The sequence below is a fragment of the Crinia signifera genome, chromosome 9 (genome assembly GCF_055691185.1).
Source record: "Crinia signifera chromosome 9, ASM5569118v1, whole genome shotgun sequence".
In the NCBI taxonomy this organism is placed as follows: domain Eukaryota; kingdom Metazoa; phylum Chordata; class Amphibia; order Anura; family Myobatrachidae; genus Crinia; species Crinia signifera.
Genome location: NC_139225.1, coordinates 153605108 through 153618773, shown reverse-complemented (window position 1 = coordinate 153618773; position 13666 = coordinate 153605108). Strand labels below are relative to the sequence as shown.

Genomic DNA, 13666 nt, shown 5'->3' with positions numbered 1-13666 from the left:
ACGAGCTGTAGTACCGGCTCCACACGGGTGGAAGTGGGCGATAAAGCAAGTCAGTTACCTAGGGTGCCCCGATTTTGGTAATATATAGGGTGGGGTGGAGGGTTTAAGTAATAATTAACAACGAATATGTCTATCACAGTACACCTGTGCCGCACTGTTCTGATCCATCGCTATTGAGGCGCATACACCTGCCGCTGGTGACTTGCTGATAGCAGCCCCGCCCACAGCCCCCTGATGACCAATCGTGATGATGTTTAGCCTAAAACCCGTCTGAGAAAATTACCTACACAATAGTGACAACTGCAGCACAATCGGCTCAGTGGTCTCAAAGTTTAGCGCATACAGAGAGACGTTCTCATTGGATGGATGTGTTTGCTGTGGGATATAATCAGGATCCTGCCGCAAAAGAGGTACGACGGCCAGATAGTCAGGATTCCGACGGTCAGCATACCGACATCGGAATCTTGACTGCCAGTACTCCGACAGGGGGTCAAGCGCAAAGAAGCCCCATGCGGGCTTGCTGCGCTCACCACAGGTTCTGTTCACCCTCTATGGGGGTCGTAGACCCCCATGAGGGAAAACAGCCCGTCAGTTGGGATCCTGACAGTCGGGCTGTTATCTGGTACCTGTGAAATCCAACCCTGCGAGTCTGAGAAAATTATTTTCCCAGTGTGTGCGTAGCCCAGGACTTACTTAATGGCTGCAAAACAATCAGGCTGATCAGGGGTGGGGCTGACGTCACATGACTTCCCCTCACACACCTGGCCACGCCTGCGTATTCCCTGACACTCCCAGATAACAGCCGCTCACCATGTAATGATTCCCAGTGTGTGCAGTCTGTGCGTAGCCCAGGACTTACTCAGCGGCTGCGATAGAATCAGGCTAATCGGGGGCGGAGCTAACGTCACATGACTTTCTAAAGTCTGGGCACACCTGCTTTCCATGCCCAAACGACGGTTTCCTGTCAACCACCTTGCGCTTGGCCAGCGATCAAAAAATAGCTGGATTTTATCACAGGACGTCCTCGTACATGCGCACTATGATCTGTAAACATGCGCAGTCTATCGATAATCGCCTGGCCCGCGAATTTGCAGCTGTGCGACCAGCTCTGAATTATGCCCTCTGCACCTAAACACAAGGTTCCTGAGGTGGAGATAGAAGAAGGCGCACTGTACGCCGCTGCGTGAGTCAGCGTATATGACAGGCATGTCCAAACTATGCCCCTCCAGCTGTTGTGAAACCACAATTCCCATCATGCCTTGCCATAGTTTTGCTATTAGGGAATGCTAAAACTATGGCAAGGCATGCTGGGATGTGTAGTTTCACAACAGCTGGAGGGCCACAGTTTGGACACTGTTTCCCCCACCCCACCACCAGGTTGTAATCTGTAGGGCATTATTAAAGGTTTATTTATGTTACAATCATATGCCAGGGTGCCCACCCTCTCACTGTCCCACCCACCACTTCAGAGTTTTTATTTCTACATCGCCAACATATACCGGAGCGCTGTGCCACAATATTTTATTCATACTGATAATACAACCTCCTAGTGGAGCTTTTAATCAAATTTCCCTGACACCAGGGCCGGTTTTGGCGCCTGATTCTGGTTCACTCGCAAAGGCAAATTCTCTCTCTATTGGACAAAACCATGCTGCCCTGCAGGTGGGGCAGATGTAACATGTGCAGAGAGAGTTAAGGCCCCCATACACTAGGGCGACTTGTCCTTAGGACAAGTCGCCCCCGACTTCCCCCTGAGCTTCCCCGGCTGCTCCCCGGGGGAGCTTGATTAGATTGGCACTTGATGTGCCATTTTTTACATGTGATAAATCGTCTCGATTTATCACATGTAAAAAACCCGGGGAGCAGGGGGGGGGCGCTAAGAGGTGGGAGCTGGTGGGAGCAGGGGGGCTGGGGACGCTGCGGGGGACACGTCTGTGTCCCCCGCTGCTGGGGACGCTGCGGGGGACATCGTCTGAGCGGCGAGAAGGTAGAGGGAGCAGGGGGGGCTGGAGACGCTGCGGGGGACACGTCTGTGTCCCCCGCTGCTGGGGACGCTGCGGGGGACATCGTCTGAGCGGCGAGAAGGTAGAGGGAGCAGCGGGGGCTGGAGACGCTGCGGGGGACACAGGCTGCATAGAGCCGGGCAGGGGAAGCCGGCCGGGAGCTGTCAGTAATGAATAAAAAAAAAAAGCCCATACAATGAATGGGCAGCCTGTGATTGGCTGCTGAGCGCTCTCTCAGCCAATTGCTGACTGGCTGAGAGAGCGCTCAGCCAATCACAGGCTGCCCATTCATTGTATGGGCTTTTTTTTTTATTCATTACTGACCGCTCCCGGCCGGCTTCCCCTGCCCGGCTCTATGCAGCCTGTGTCCCCCGCAGCGTCTCCAGCCCCCCCTGCTCCCTCTACCTTCTCGCCGCTCAGACGATGTCCCCCGCAGCGTCCCCAGCAGCGGGGGACACAGACGTGTCCCCCGCAGCGTCCCCAGCCCCCCCTGCTCCCTCCACCGCCGCGCCGCCCCACTAGGTCCCAAGTCGGGTGGTCGGACGTGCAGCAGGTCCGACCACCCGACGCAGATCCGATGCGCACGGGACCGCGCATCGGATCTGAGGGGACATCAAAACTAGCCGATTTTGGTCCGATTTTGGCCAGATCCGACTGATCTGGCTGAAATCTGACCAAAATCGGCTAGTGTATGGGGGCCTTTAGATTTGCTTATTTTGTTTCTGTGCAGGGTAAATACTGGCTGCTTTATTTTACACTGCAATATAGATGTACAAACCCCACCCAAATCTAACTACATCTGCCCCACCTGCAGTGCAGTATGGTTTTGTCCATTAAAGAGAGAATTTGCCTCTGTGAGTGAACCAGAATCAAGGTTTTAATCTGTAGCCAATAAATTCACCCATATGTCTTTTGAGCATAGTAAAGTAAAGATAATAACGGAGAACATACAAACTGTACACAGATAGTGTGAACAATGATTTATGCTACCGTATTCCCTACTGCCAATTTCTCTCTCCTGAATTACCATCAGGGATAAAGCTTGCACGGCCTAGGGCAACATAGCCAAGAGGTGGCCAATGTGGTGTCCGACGGTAATCCAGTCTCAGGGGCTGTGGTAGAGGGAGGATGACAGCAGACAGAATGAATATCCAGACCAATGCTCACCCATAGATGTGCATGATACAGTCACTAACGCTCGTCTATGTCTGGATGGGTGGAACAGGCCAGGGTGCGGAGCTCTGCCGTACACCATGAACAGTAAATGTGTGCTTGCGTAGGTTGAGACACACACAGACCGTGATAAAAAAAAACACATTTGCTTGTGGTAAAGTTGTATCATGTGCAGCTGGTCAGATGCAGGAGCAAATATGGGATAATGATAATAGCCTATATTGGAGGACCGCTAGCAATTGGCCGGACGCTGACACCGAGTTTATGATTTGTGAGCATGTACGAGAGGCAGGGAGTCATTTTTGCTGATCAGAGACGTTCTCACCGCTGCAGCTAGATTTATCTTCCTCTCCCGTCTGCACCACATCTGCCAAACCAGGCACTGGCTCCCCTTCCCCTACAGAGCCCTCTGTAGGGGACCTCGCGTTCAAGGTCCTCTCCAACTCCACTGCCCCCTACATCTCCATACATACGTCCCTCCCTGCATTGTCTGTGGCTCTAGACCTGAGACAGGTCTCATCCTAAGCTAAAGATGATCCTTGCACCCCATGCTTCTAGCTGGATTGTGTCTTGACAATTGTAGTGGTTTGTACTGTATTGGCTGCTGTAATCTGTTGCCCTATGCATGACGCTGCGCACCTCTTGTGGTGCCCTATACTAAAGTACGCCATTACTGCATATGCTTTTGTGCCCATTATATGCCAATTCTGCACTGGCACCCAAAATGTCAGGGCGCGGAAGCTCAGAGAGGTTACAACCAGCTCAGGCTCAATGACGCCACCTCCTCCTACTGTGCATTGGTCTCCAGCTTCATGTTACTGAGGGACTGATTCAGAGTAATACGCTGTGCGATATTTACAGAGCCTAACGATTGACGGGTGCCCGCTCATACGCAGCGATAGCACGGTGCACGCATCAAAGTTCATTACAGCAGCTGCTCGCGGTGAGAACCCATTCACAAGTAACTGACAGGAAGCGGCCATTTTGTGTGAGGTAACTGGAAGTGGCAGAAAAGACGCAGGCCACCACCATTTTCGGGGCGCGTTTCTGAATGACACCGCGATCCTGTACACATAGATAAAAAGGGAGTCAATGTTTTCATAGGGCCCTATTCAGACCTGGTCGCACAGCAGCGATCAGGTAGACAACGTCACGCTTGAGTAAAACCCTGCATTGCGCGTCAGACTAGCTAAGAATTTGCAGCCAAGGGAATATCATTCGCAAGAGGCTCACCATCGATTGATTTTCCAACTGGTCACAAGCACTGCGTAGCCCTGAACTTGTTCGGTGGCTCCAATAAGATCAGCCTAATCAAGGCCAGAGCTGACGTCACACATGCCTGCGTTTATCCAGTCACGCCTGCGTTATCCTGGACACTCCCACCATTTACTCAGTCACGCCTCCGTTATCCCGGACACTCCCAGCGTTTATTCAGTCACGCCTGCGTTATCCCAGACAATCCCAGCATTTATCTAGTCAGGCCTGCGTCTTCCCAGACACTCCCAGTGTCTATTCAGTTAATCTTGCGTTATCCCAGACAATCCCAGCATTCATTCAGTCACACTTGCATCTTCCCAGACACTCCCAGCATTTATTCAGTCACACCTGCGTTTTCCCGGACACTCCCAGCATTTATTCAGTCACACCTGCATTTTCCCAGCCACTGCCAGCATTTATTCAGTCACGCCTGCATTTTCCCAGACACTCCCAGCATTTATTTAGTCACACCTGCGGTTTCCCGGACACTCCCAGCATTTATTCAGTCACACCTGCATTTTCCCAGCCACTCCCAGCATTTATTCAGTCACGCCTGCATTTTCCCAGACACTCCCAGCATTTATTCAGTCACACCTGCATTTTCCCGGACACTCCCAGCATTTATTCAGTCACGCTCGCGTTTTCCCAGACACTCCCAGCATTTATTCAGTCACGCCTGCGTTTTCCCAGACACTCACAGCATTTATTTAGTCATGTTGCATTTTCCCAGACACTCACAGCGTTTATTCAGACACGCCTGCATTTTCCTGGACACTCCCGGCGTTTATTCAGTCACGCTCGCATTTCCTGGACACTCCCAGCTTTTACTCAGTCCCGCCTGCGTTTTCCTGGACACTTTCAGCATTTATCCAGTCACGCTTGCATTTTCCCGGACACTCCCAGCGTTCATCCAGTCACGCCTGCGTTTTCCCGGACACTCACAGCATTTATTTACTCACACCTACATTATCCCGGACACTCCCAGCGTTTATTCAGTCACGCCTGCGTTTTCCCGGACACTCCCAGCGTTTATTCAGTCACGCCTGCGTTTTCCCGGACACTCCCAGCGTTTATTCAGTCACGCTCGCATTTCCTGGACACTCCCAGCTTTTACTCAGTCCCGCCTGCGTTTTCCTGGACACTTTCAGCATTTATCCAGTCACGCTTGCATTTTCCCGGACACTCCCAGCGTTCATCCAGTCACGCCTGCGTTTTCCCGGACACTCCCAGCGTTTATTCAGTCACGCCTGCGTTTTCCCGGACACTCCCAGCGTTTATTCAGTCACACCTGAGTTTTCCCGGCCACTCCCAGCATTTATTCAGCCACGCCTGTGTTTTCCTGGACACTCCTTGCATTTATTCAGTCACACCTGCGTTTTCCCGGACACTCCCAGTATTTTTTCAGTCACACCTGCGTTTTCCCGGACACTCCCAGCATTTATTTACTCACACCTGCGTTATCCCGGACACTCCCGGCGTTTATTCAGTCACACCTGCGTTTTCCAGGACACTCACATTTATTCAGTCACACTTGCATTTTCCCGGACACTCCCAGCATTTATTTACTCACACCTACATTATCCTGGACACTCCCAGCGTTTATACAGTCACGCCTGCGTTTTTCCTTGACACTCCCAGGGTTTATTCAGTCACGTCTGTGTTTTCCCGGACACTCCCAGCATTTATTCAGTCACACCTGCGTTTTCCCGGCCACTCCCAGCATTTATTCAGTCACACCTGCGTTTTCCCGGACACTCCCAGCATTTATTCAGTCACACCTGCATTTTCCCAGCCACTGCCAGCATTTATTCAGTCACGCCTGCATTTTCCCAGACACTCCCAGCATTTATTTAGTCACACCTGCGGTTTCCCGGACACTCCCAGCATTTATTCAGTCACACCTGCATTTTCCCAGCCACTCCCAGCATTTATTCAGTCACGCCTGCATTTTCCCAGACACTCCCAGCATTTATTCAGTCACACCTGCATTTTCCCGGACACTCCCAGCATTTATTCAGTCACGCTCGCGTTTTCCCAGACACTCCCAGCATTTATTCAGTCACGCCTGCGTTTTCCCAGACACTCACAGCATTTATTCAGTCATGTTGCATTTTCCCAGACACTCACAGCGTTTATTCAGACACGCCTGCATTTTCCTGGACACTCCCGGCGTTTATTCAGTCACGCTCGCATTTCCTGGACACTCCCAGCTTTTACTCAGTCCCGCCTGCGTTTTCCTGGACACTTTCAGCATTTATCCAGTTACGCTTGCATTTTCCCGGACACTCCCAGCGTTCATCCAGTCACGCCTGCGTTTTCCCGGACACTCACAGCATTTATTTACTCACACCTACATTATCCCGGACACTCCCAGCGTTTATTCAGTCACGCCTGCGTGTTCCCGGACACTCCCAGCGTTTATTCAGTCACGCCTGCGTTTTCCCGGACACTCCCAGCGTTTATTCAGTCACGCTCGCATTTCCTGGACACTCCCAGCTTTTACTCAGTCCCGCCTGCGTTTTCCCGGACACTCCCAGCGTTTATTCAGTCACGCCTGCGTTTTCCCGGACACTCCCAGCGTTTATTCAGTCACACCTGAGTTTTCCCGGCCACTCCCAGCATTTATTCAGCCACGCCTGTGTTTTCCTGGACACTCCTTGCATTTATTCAGTCACACCTGCGTTTTCCCGGACACTCCCAGTATTTTTTCAGTCACACCTGCGTTTTCCCGGACACTCCCAGCATTTATTTACTCACACCTGCGTTATCCCGGACACTCCCGGCGTTTATTCAGTCACACCTGCGTTTTCCAGGACACTCACATTTATTCAGTCACACTTGCATTTTCCCGGACACTCCCAGCATTTATTTACTCACACCTACATTATCCTGGACACTCCCAGCGTTTATACAGTCACGCCTGCGTTTTTCCTTGACACTCCCAGGGTTTATTCAGTCACGTCTGTGTTTTCCCGGACACTCCCAGCATTTATTCAGTCACACCTGCGTTTTCCCGGCCACTCCCAGCATTTATTCAGTCACACCTGCGTTATCCCGGACACTCCCAGCATTTATTTAGTCACGCCTGTGTTTTCATGGACACTCCCAGCATTTATTCAGTCACACCTGCATTTTCCCAGACACTCCCAGCGTTTATTCAGTCACACCTGCGTTTTCCCGGTCACTCCCAGCATTTATTCAGTCATGCTGCGTTTTCCCAGACACTCCCAGCGTTTATTCAGTCACGCCTGCGTTATCCCGGACACTCCCAGCATTTATTCACCCACGCCTGCGTTATCCCAGCCACTCCCATCAGTTACACCTGCGTTATCCCGGACACTCCCAGCGTTTATTCAATCACGCCTGCGTTATCCCGGACACTCCCAGCATTTATTCACCCACGCCTGCGTTATCCCGGACACTCCCAGCGTTTATTTAATCACGCCTGCGTTATCCCGGACACTCCCAGCGTTTATTCAGTCACACCTACGTTTTCCCGGACACTCCCAGCATTTATTTAGTCAAGCCTATGGTATATCGGACACTCCCAGCATTTACTCATTCCCGCCTGCGTTATCCCGGACAATCCCAGCATTTATTCACCCACGCCTGCGTTATCCCAGCCACTCCCATCAGTTACACCTGCGTTATCCCGGACACTCCCAGCGTTTATTCAATCACGCCTGCGTTATCCCGGACAGTCCCAGCATTTATTTACCCACGCCTGCGTTATCCCGGACACTCCCAGCGTTTATTCAGTCACACCTACGTTTTCCCGGACACTTACAGCATTTATTTAGTCAAGCCTATGGTATATCGGACACTCCCAGCATTTACTCATTCCCGCCTGTGTTATCCCGGACAATCCCAGCATTTATTCAGTCATGCCTGCGTTATCCCGGACACTCCCAGCGTTTATTCAATCACGCCTGCAGTTTTCCAGCCACGCCTGTGTTTTCCTGAACACGCCCAGTGTTTATTCAGTCACGACTACATTTTTCTTGGCCCTCCCTCTAAACAGCCGGTTACCACCGCTCAGCAGCAATCAGGTCTGAATCAGGCCCAATATGCCGCTCCTGATGGGCATCTTAATACATTGCCAGGCAGCTGTAGAAACAGAATATAATTTTCCCACATCCACTGCGTACGTAATTGCAGCTGCGATGGCATCCATCTCTCTGGGGCAGATTGCTAAGCCTTAGAGATAAAGCGGACGGAGAAGCGGTACCAGCCAATTAGCTCCTTGCTGTCATTTTCCAAACACAGCCTGTAACCTGGCAGTTAGGAGCCGACGGGCTTGTACTTTATCTCTCGTCGAGGCTTAGTACATAGACCCATTAGTCAGAGCTTCTCAGAGGTGTATAAGAAACACCAGTTTATACGACTGGTTTCTTTCCGCGTTGACTGTATACGTTCCTGGGAAACCCTAGAACTGATACATGAGACTTTATTTATAATCTTATAGGGATCACAAGCCGCAGGATTTATACGGTACAGACCTCGCAGCTCCCTAGCAGCCACAGGTCTCGGTGCTCTGCTGCAGAGCCTTCAGGGACGGCTTAGTGTGCACTAGCTCTCACACTACTTGCACGCCCGCCTGCACTAGGGTCTGGCCTGACGCTGCTTCCCGTGCTGTAAACAGCTCCCGTCACACAGCCCACAGTCACTGAGAGCTGCGTACGGCACAGCACAGCAGACACAGTAATGCACACGGCCATGTCCCCACCCGCAGCACCTGTCACACACAGCCCCGGCGCTGCAGCACCTGTCACGTACAGAGCCTTAAAACTGCAATTAGCATCCATCACATATGCTGCTCCCTCATCTCACGCCATGTGCCGGCAGCTGACATCGCAGAGCTTCTAACTTTGAGACTGACCTGTCACGTACACCAGGCTGCGTCCTGCGCAACCCCCGCTGCGTGCTGCAGAAAGTGTGCACCCCTGCTCCAGAACCAGGAGTGCATGCATATACTGTAACGTAGGGGGTAATAACGCCCGCCCTCAGGGTCGTACCACGAAGAGGCCTAAGCCTAATGCCCCGTGAGCCTGAATCTGCTCTGAGCGACCAGCGCCGCTGACTGAGCCCCAGTTCTACATCGGGGTCACTTCTGGCATGTCCCCCTTGTTTGGGGACTGGCCTCTGACTTCCTCTGTCTGCTCCTATTGGTGACGGCACCAGAACCTGCGTAATCATGCCCAGAAACTGCCACACTGCCCAGGATGCCGCCTGTCACTTTCCCCCCAGGTCTCCCGCCTCTCTCGCATCCTGATGCCAAAGACCTGCAACACTCACCAGGGATGCCCCCTCCCTCTGCAGCTCTCTCCCCCTCATCCCTCTGCTGTGGGCTCAGCGCTGGGCAGCCTCCTCCCAGCAGCTTCCCAAGAGCTGCCCCAGGCTGCAGAGTGAGGGAAGGAGAAGCAGCTGAGAGGAGGAGGTGCTGCCACTCGCAGCAATGTCACCTCCCTACATGGGGGACGGCACAGAGCTGTTATCTGTCAGGGTTTAGGTCCGTTCTGCCTGCTCGCTGTACATAGTACAGTGCATTCCACACTGCACCCTGCATACACACTGCATTCCACACTGCACCCTGCATACACACTGCACTCTACGTACCACACTGCACCCTACATTCCACTATGCACCCTGCGTACTGCACTTCACCCTGCATACACACTGCACCCTGCATACACACTGCATTCCACACTGCACTCTACGTACCACACTACACCCTACATTCCACTATGTACCCTGCGTACTGCACTGCGCCCTGCATACACCACACTGCGCTCTACGTACCACACTGTACCCTACATTCCACTATGCACCTGCGCACTGCACTCTACCCTGTATACACACTGCACTCTGCATTCCACTATGCACCCTGCGTACCGCACTACACTCTACCCTACATTCCACACTGCACCCTGCGTACACACTGCAGCCTACATACCATTCTGCACCTTATGTACACACTGCACTCTACGTACCACACTGTACCCTACATTCCACACTGCACCCTGCGTACACACTGCACTCTATGTACCACACTGTACCCTACATTCCACTATGCACCCTGCATACACACTGCATTCCACACTGCACCCTGCGTACTGCACTACACCCTGCATACACACTGCACCCTGCATACACACTGTACCCTACATTTCACTATCCACCCTGCGTACCGCACTGCACCCTGCATACACACTATGCTCTGCGTACCACACTGCACCCTACATACCATTCTGCACCTTATGTACACACTGCACCCTGCATACACACTGCACTCTACGTACCACACTGTACCCTATATTCCAATATGCACCCTGCGTACCGCACTGCACCCTGCATACACACTGCACCCCGCATACAACACTGTACCCTACATTCCACTATGCACCCTGTGTACTGCACTGCACTCTGCTTTCGTACACAGTGCACTCTACGTACCACACACTACATTGCACCCTACGTGCCACACTGTATTCTACATACCATACACCACACTGCAGCAGTGATCTATATGACCCCACAATCACAGAACCTTCCACCCTCCAGTGATTTATTATCAATAGGCAGCAATAGATCCCCAGTGACATCACACACCCATCAGTGCCTGAAAGGCCCCACTGAGGTAACAGGCAGGGGACGGAATCGGATGACCCGGCCTCATGGGATGCGCCCAGCTGGACTGTATCAGTGGCTACATTCAGCCATCTCATGTACTAACTCATGTGGTTCTTAGGTTTGTTTTTAGAGGCATCCCACAAAGTTATTGGTGATCACAGCAACAATTCCCAGGTTAGGATCGATGTAGCATTCAGGAACTAATCCAAAAAAACAACCAATATCAGATTCCAGTATGTTTGCAGCAGCACAGAGTATTCCAGGAGATGAGTGATTTGTCAGTGAGGTCAGGGCTGCATGTGACAGGGGAAGTGACATGATGTGAGGAGAAGAATGAAGGCAGCAGGAAGCCACAGACTGAGAGTTATATAGTGGGAGGAGCAGGGTCCCCAGCAGCACAGAGTATATCAGGAGATAAGGGATGTGTCAGTGAGGACAGGACTGCATGTGGCAGGGGCAGTGACATGATGTGAGGAGGGGGATGGAGACAGCAGGAAGCCACAGACTGAGAGTTATATAGTGGGAGGAGCAGGGTCCCCAGCAGCACAGAGTATATCAGGAGATGATGGATGTGTCAGTGAGGACAGGGCTGCATGTGACAGGGGAAGTGACATGATGTGAGGAGAAGAATGAAGGCAGCAGGAAGCCACAGACTGAGAGTTATATAGGGTGAGGAGCAGGGTCCCCAGCAGCACAGAGTATATCAGGAGATAAGGGATGTGTCAGTGAGGGCAGGGCTGCATGTGACAGGGGCAGTGACATGATGTGAGGAGGGGAATGAAGGTTGCAGGAAGCCACAGACTGAGAGTTATATAGTGGGAGGGGCAGGGTCCCCAGCAGCACAGAGTATATCAGGAGATGAGTGATGTGTCAGTGAGGACAGAGCTGCATGTGACAGGGGCAGTGACATGATGGGAGGAGGGGAATGGTGGCAGCAGGAAGCCACAGACTGAGAGTTATATAGTGGGAGGAGCAGGGTCCCCAGCAGCACAGAGTATATCAGGAGATAAGGGATGTGTCAGAGAGGGCAGGGCTACACGTGACAGGGGCAGTGACATGATGTGAGGAGGGGAATGAAGGCTGCAGAAAGCCACAGACTGAGAGTTATATAGGGGGGGAGCGGGGTCCCCAGCATCACAGAGTATATCAGGAGATGAGGGATGTGTCAGTGAGGACAGGGCTGCATGTGACAGGGGCAGTGACATGATGTGAGGAGGGGAATGGGGTCAGCAGGAAGCCACAGACTGAGTGTTATATAGTGGGAGGAGCAGGGTCCCCAGCAGCACAGAGTATATCAGGAGAAAATATGTGTTAGTGAGGACAGAGATGAATATTGAGTCTCATTTCATACTAACCATGGCAAACGGTGGAGTCAAATGCACCTCTATGTAAAACAGATCTTTATCCCATTTTGTTATAATTTTATAGAGACTTTGTCCAGCCCACTCTTGCCACACTCGTGTGTATATTATGTTGGGCTATCCTTAATTTAACCAGTATTATGAAAAATGGCGTACATGAGGTTCTATAAGACAGTGGCGTGTCACTAATGGGTGCACAGTGAGCGGTCCATGGGGGCCCACACCGCGCACTCAATACTCTTACCCCAGTGCAACAGCCGTGGCCACCTCAGAGCTCCAGGAAAATATCGCCGCTGCCATTTTCCCAGGGGACTGCGCATGGGGGGAGGGGCCTGCTCAGACACGGCGCACTGGGATGCTGCCCTCATAAGACGCCTCTGCTGCCAGACCCTTGTTTATAGAAGGTCTGCACATACCCAGGTTCCCTCTTCCGTATGACAGCTTTTGTCTTTTAGCTCCGGAAAGGTATTTGCAGCATGTGAAAGTACGTTCTGTGCTAGACACTGCAGGGCAAAGCAGATGCAACATTCCTAAGTGGCTCTTTCAGCACAGAAGATGGGAATGTTCTAGCTTACGGCCTTTCAGCCCCCTGTTGTCTTTCTGTCAGCGTCAGCGCACGTATCCGCTAATAAGACTCCTTGCGCACATTTCAACGGGCACAGCGCTGACAGGGAGCAGCATCACTATCGATGATGTATGTGGGGCAGCCAAGGTGAACCGGCGCCGCTGGACCACAGCATAACCCAACCACAGGGCGTAAATCCTGACTCAGATTTGTTAGCAGAAGAACAATGCTGCGCTGAAGGTGGGGCAGATGTAACATGTGCACAGATATTTAGATTTGGGTGGGGTATATTTTTTCCCTGCGCAGGGTCATTTAGATTTTAGTTTGAACACACTCCGCCCAAATCTAAATCTTTGCACACATTACATCTGCCCCACCTGCAGCGCAGTGTGGTTTTGCCCAGATGTGAGTACATTTGCTGTGCTAACGAACCCAAATCAGGCTAATTATCCCAATATGGCTGTCATGCCCCCCCCCCCCCCGCTGTCAAATGGCTCATGGAGGTGTGGCCATAGTCAGAATTCACTCAACTGCGCATGCGCACTCCAGTAGCCAATCGGAGGTGTGCCCTGGATGTAAATCATGGAAATGCGGAATTGGTGTGGAATGTAATAATGACTAACCAGGACAGACACAGACAATGGGCCGTTTATGTCACCTGCTTATATATATATATA

General features: G+C 51.9%; 1 protein-coding gene across 3 annotated transcripts in view; it reads right to left on the bottom strand.

Moving 5' to 3' along the window:
- The window catches only part of BCORL1 (BCL6 corepressor like 1), an 83946-nt gene that overhangs the window by 55688 nt on the left and 14592 nt on the right, over positions 1-13666 (bottom strand). The gene's annotated exons all lie outside the window — the stretch shown is intronic.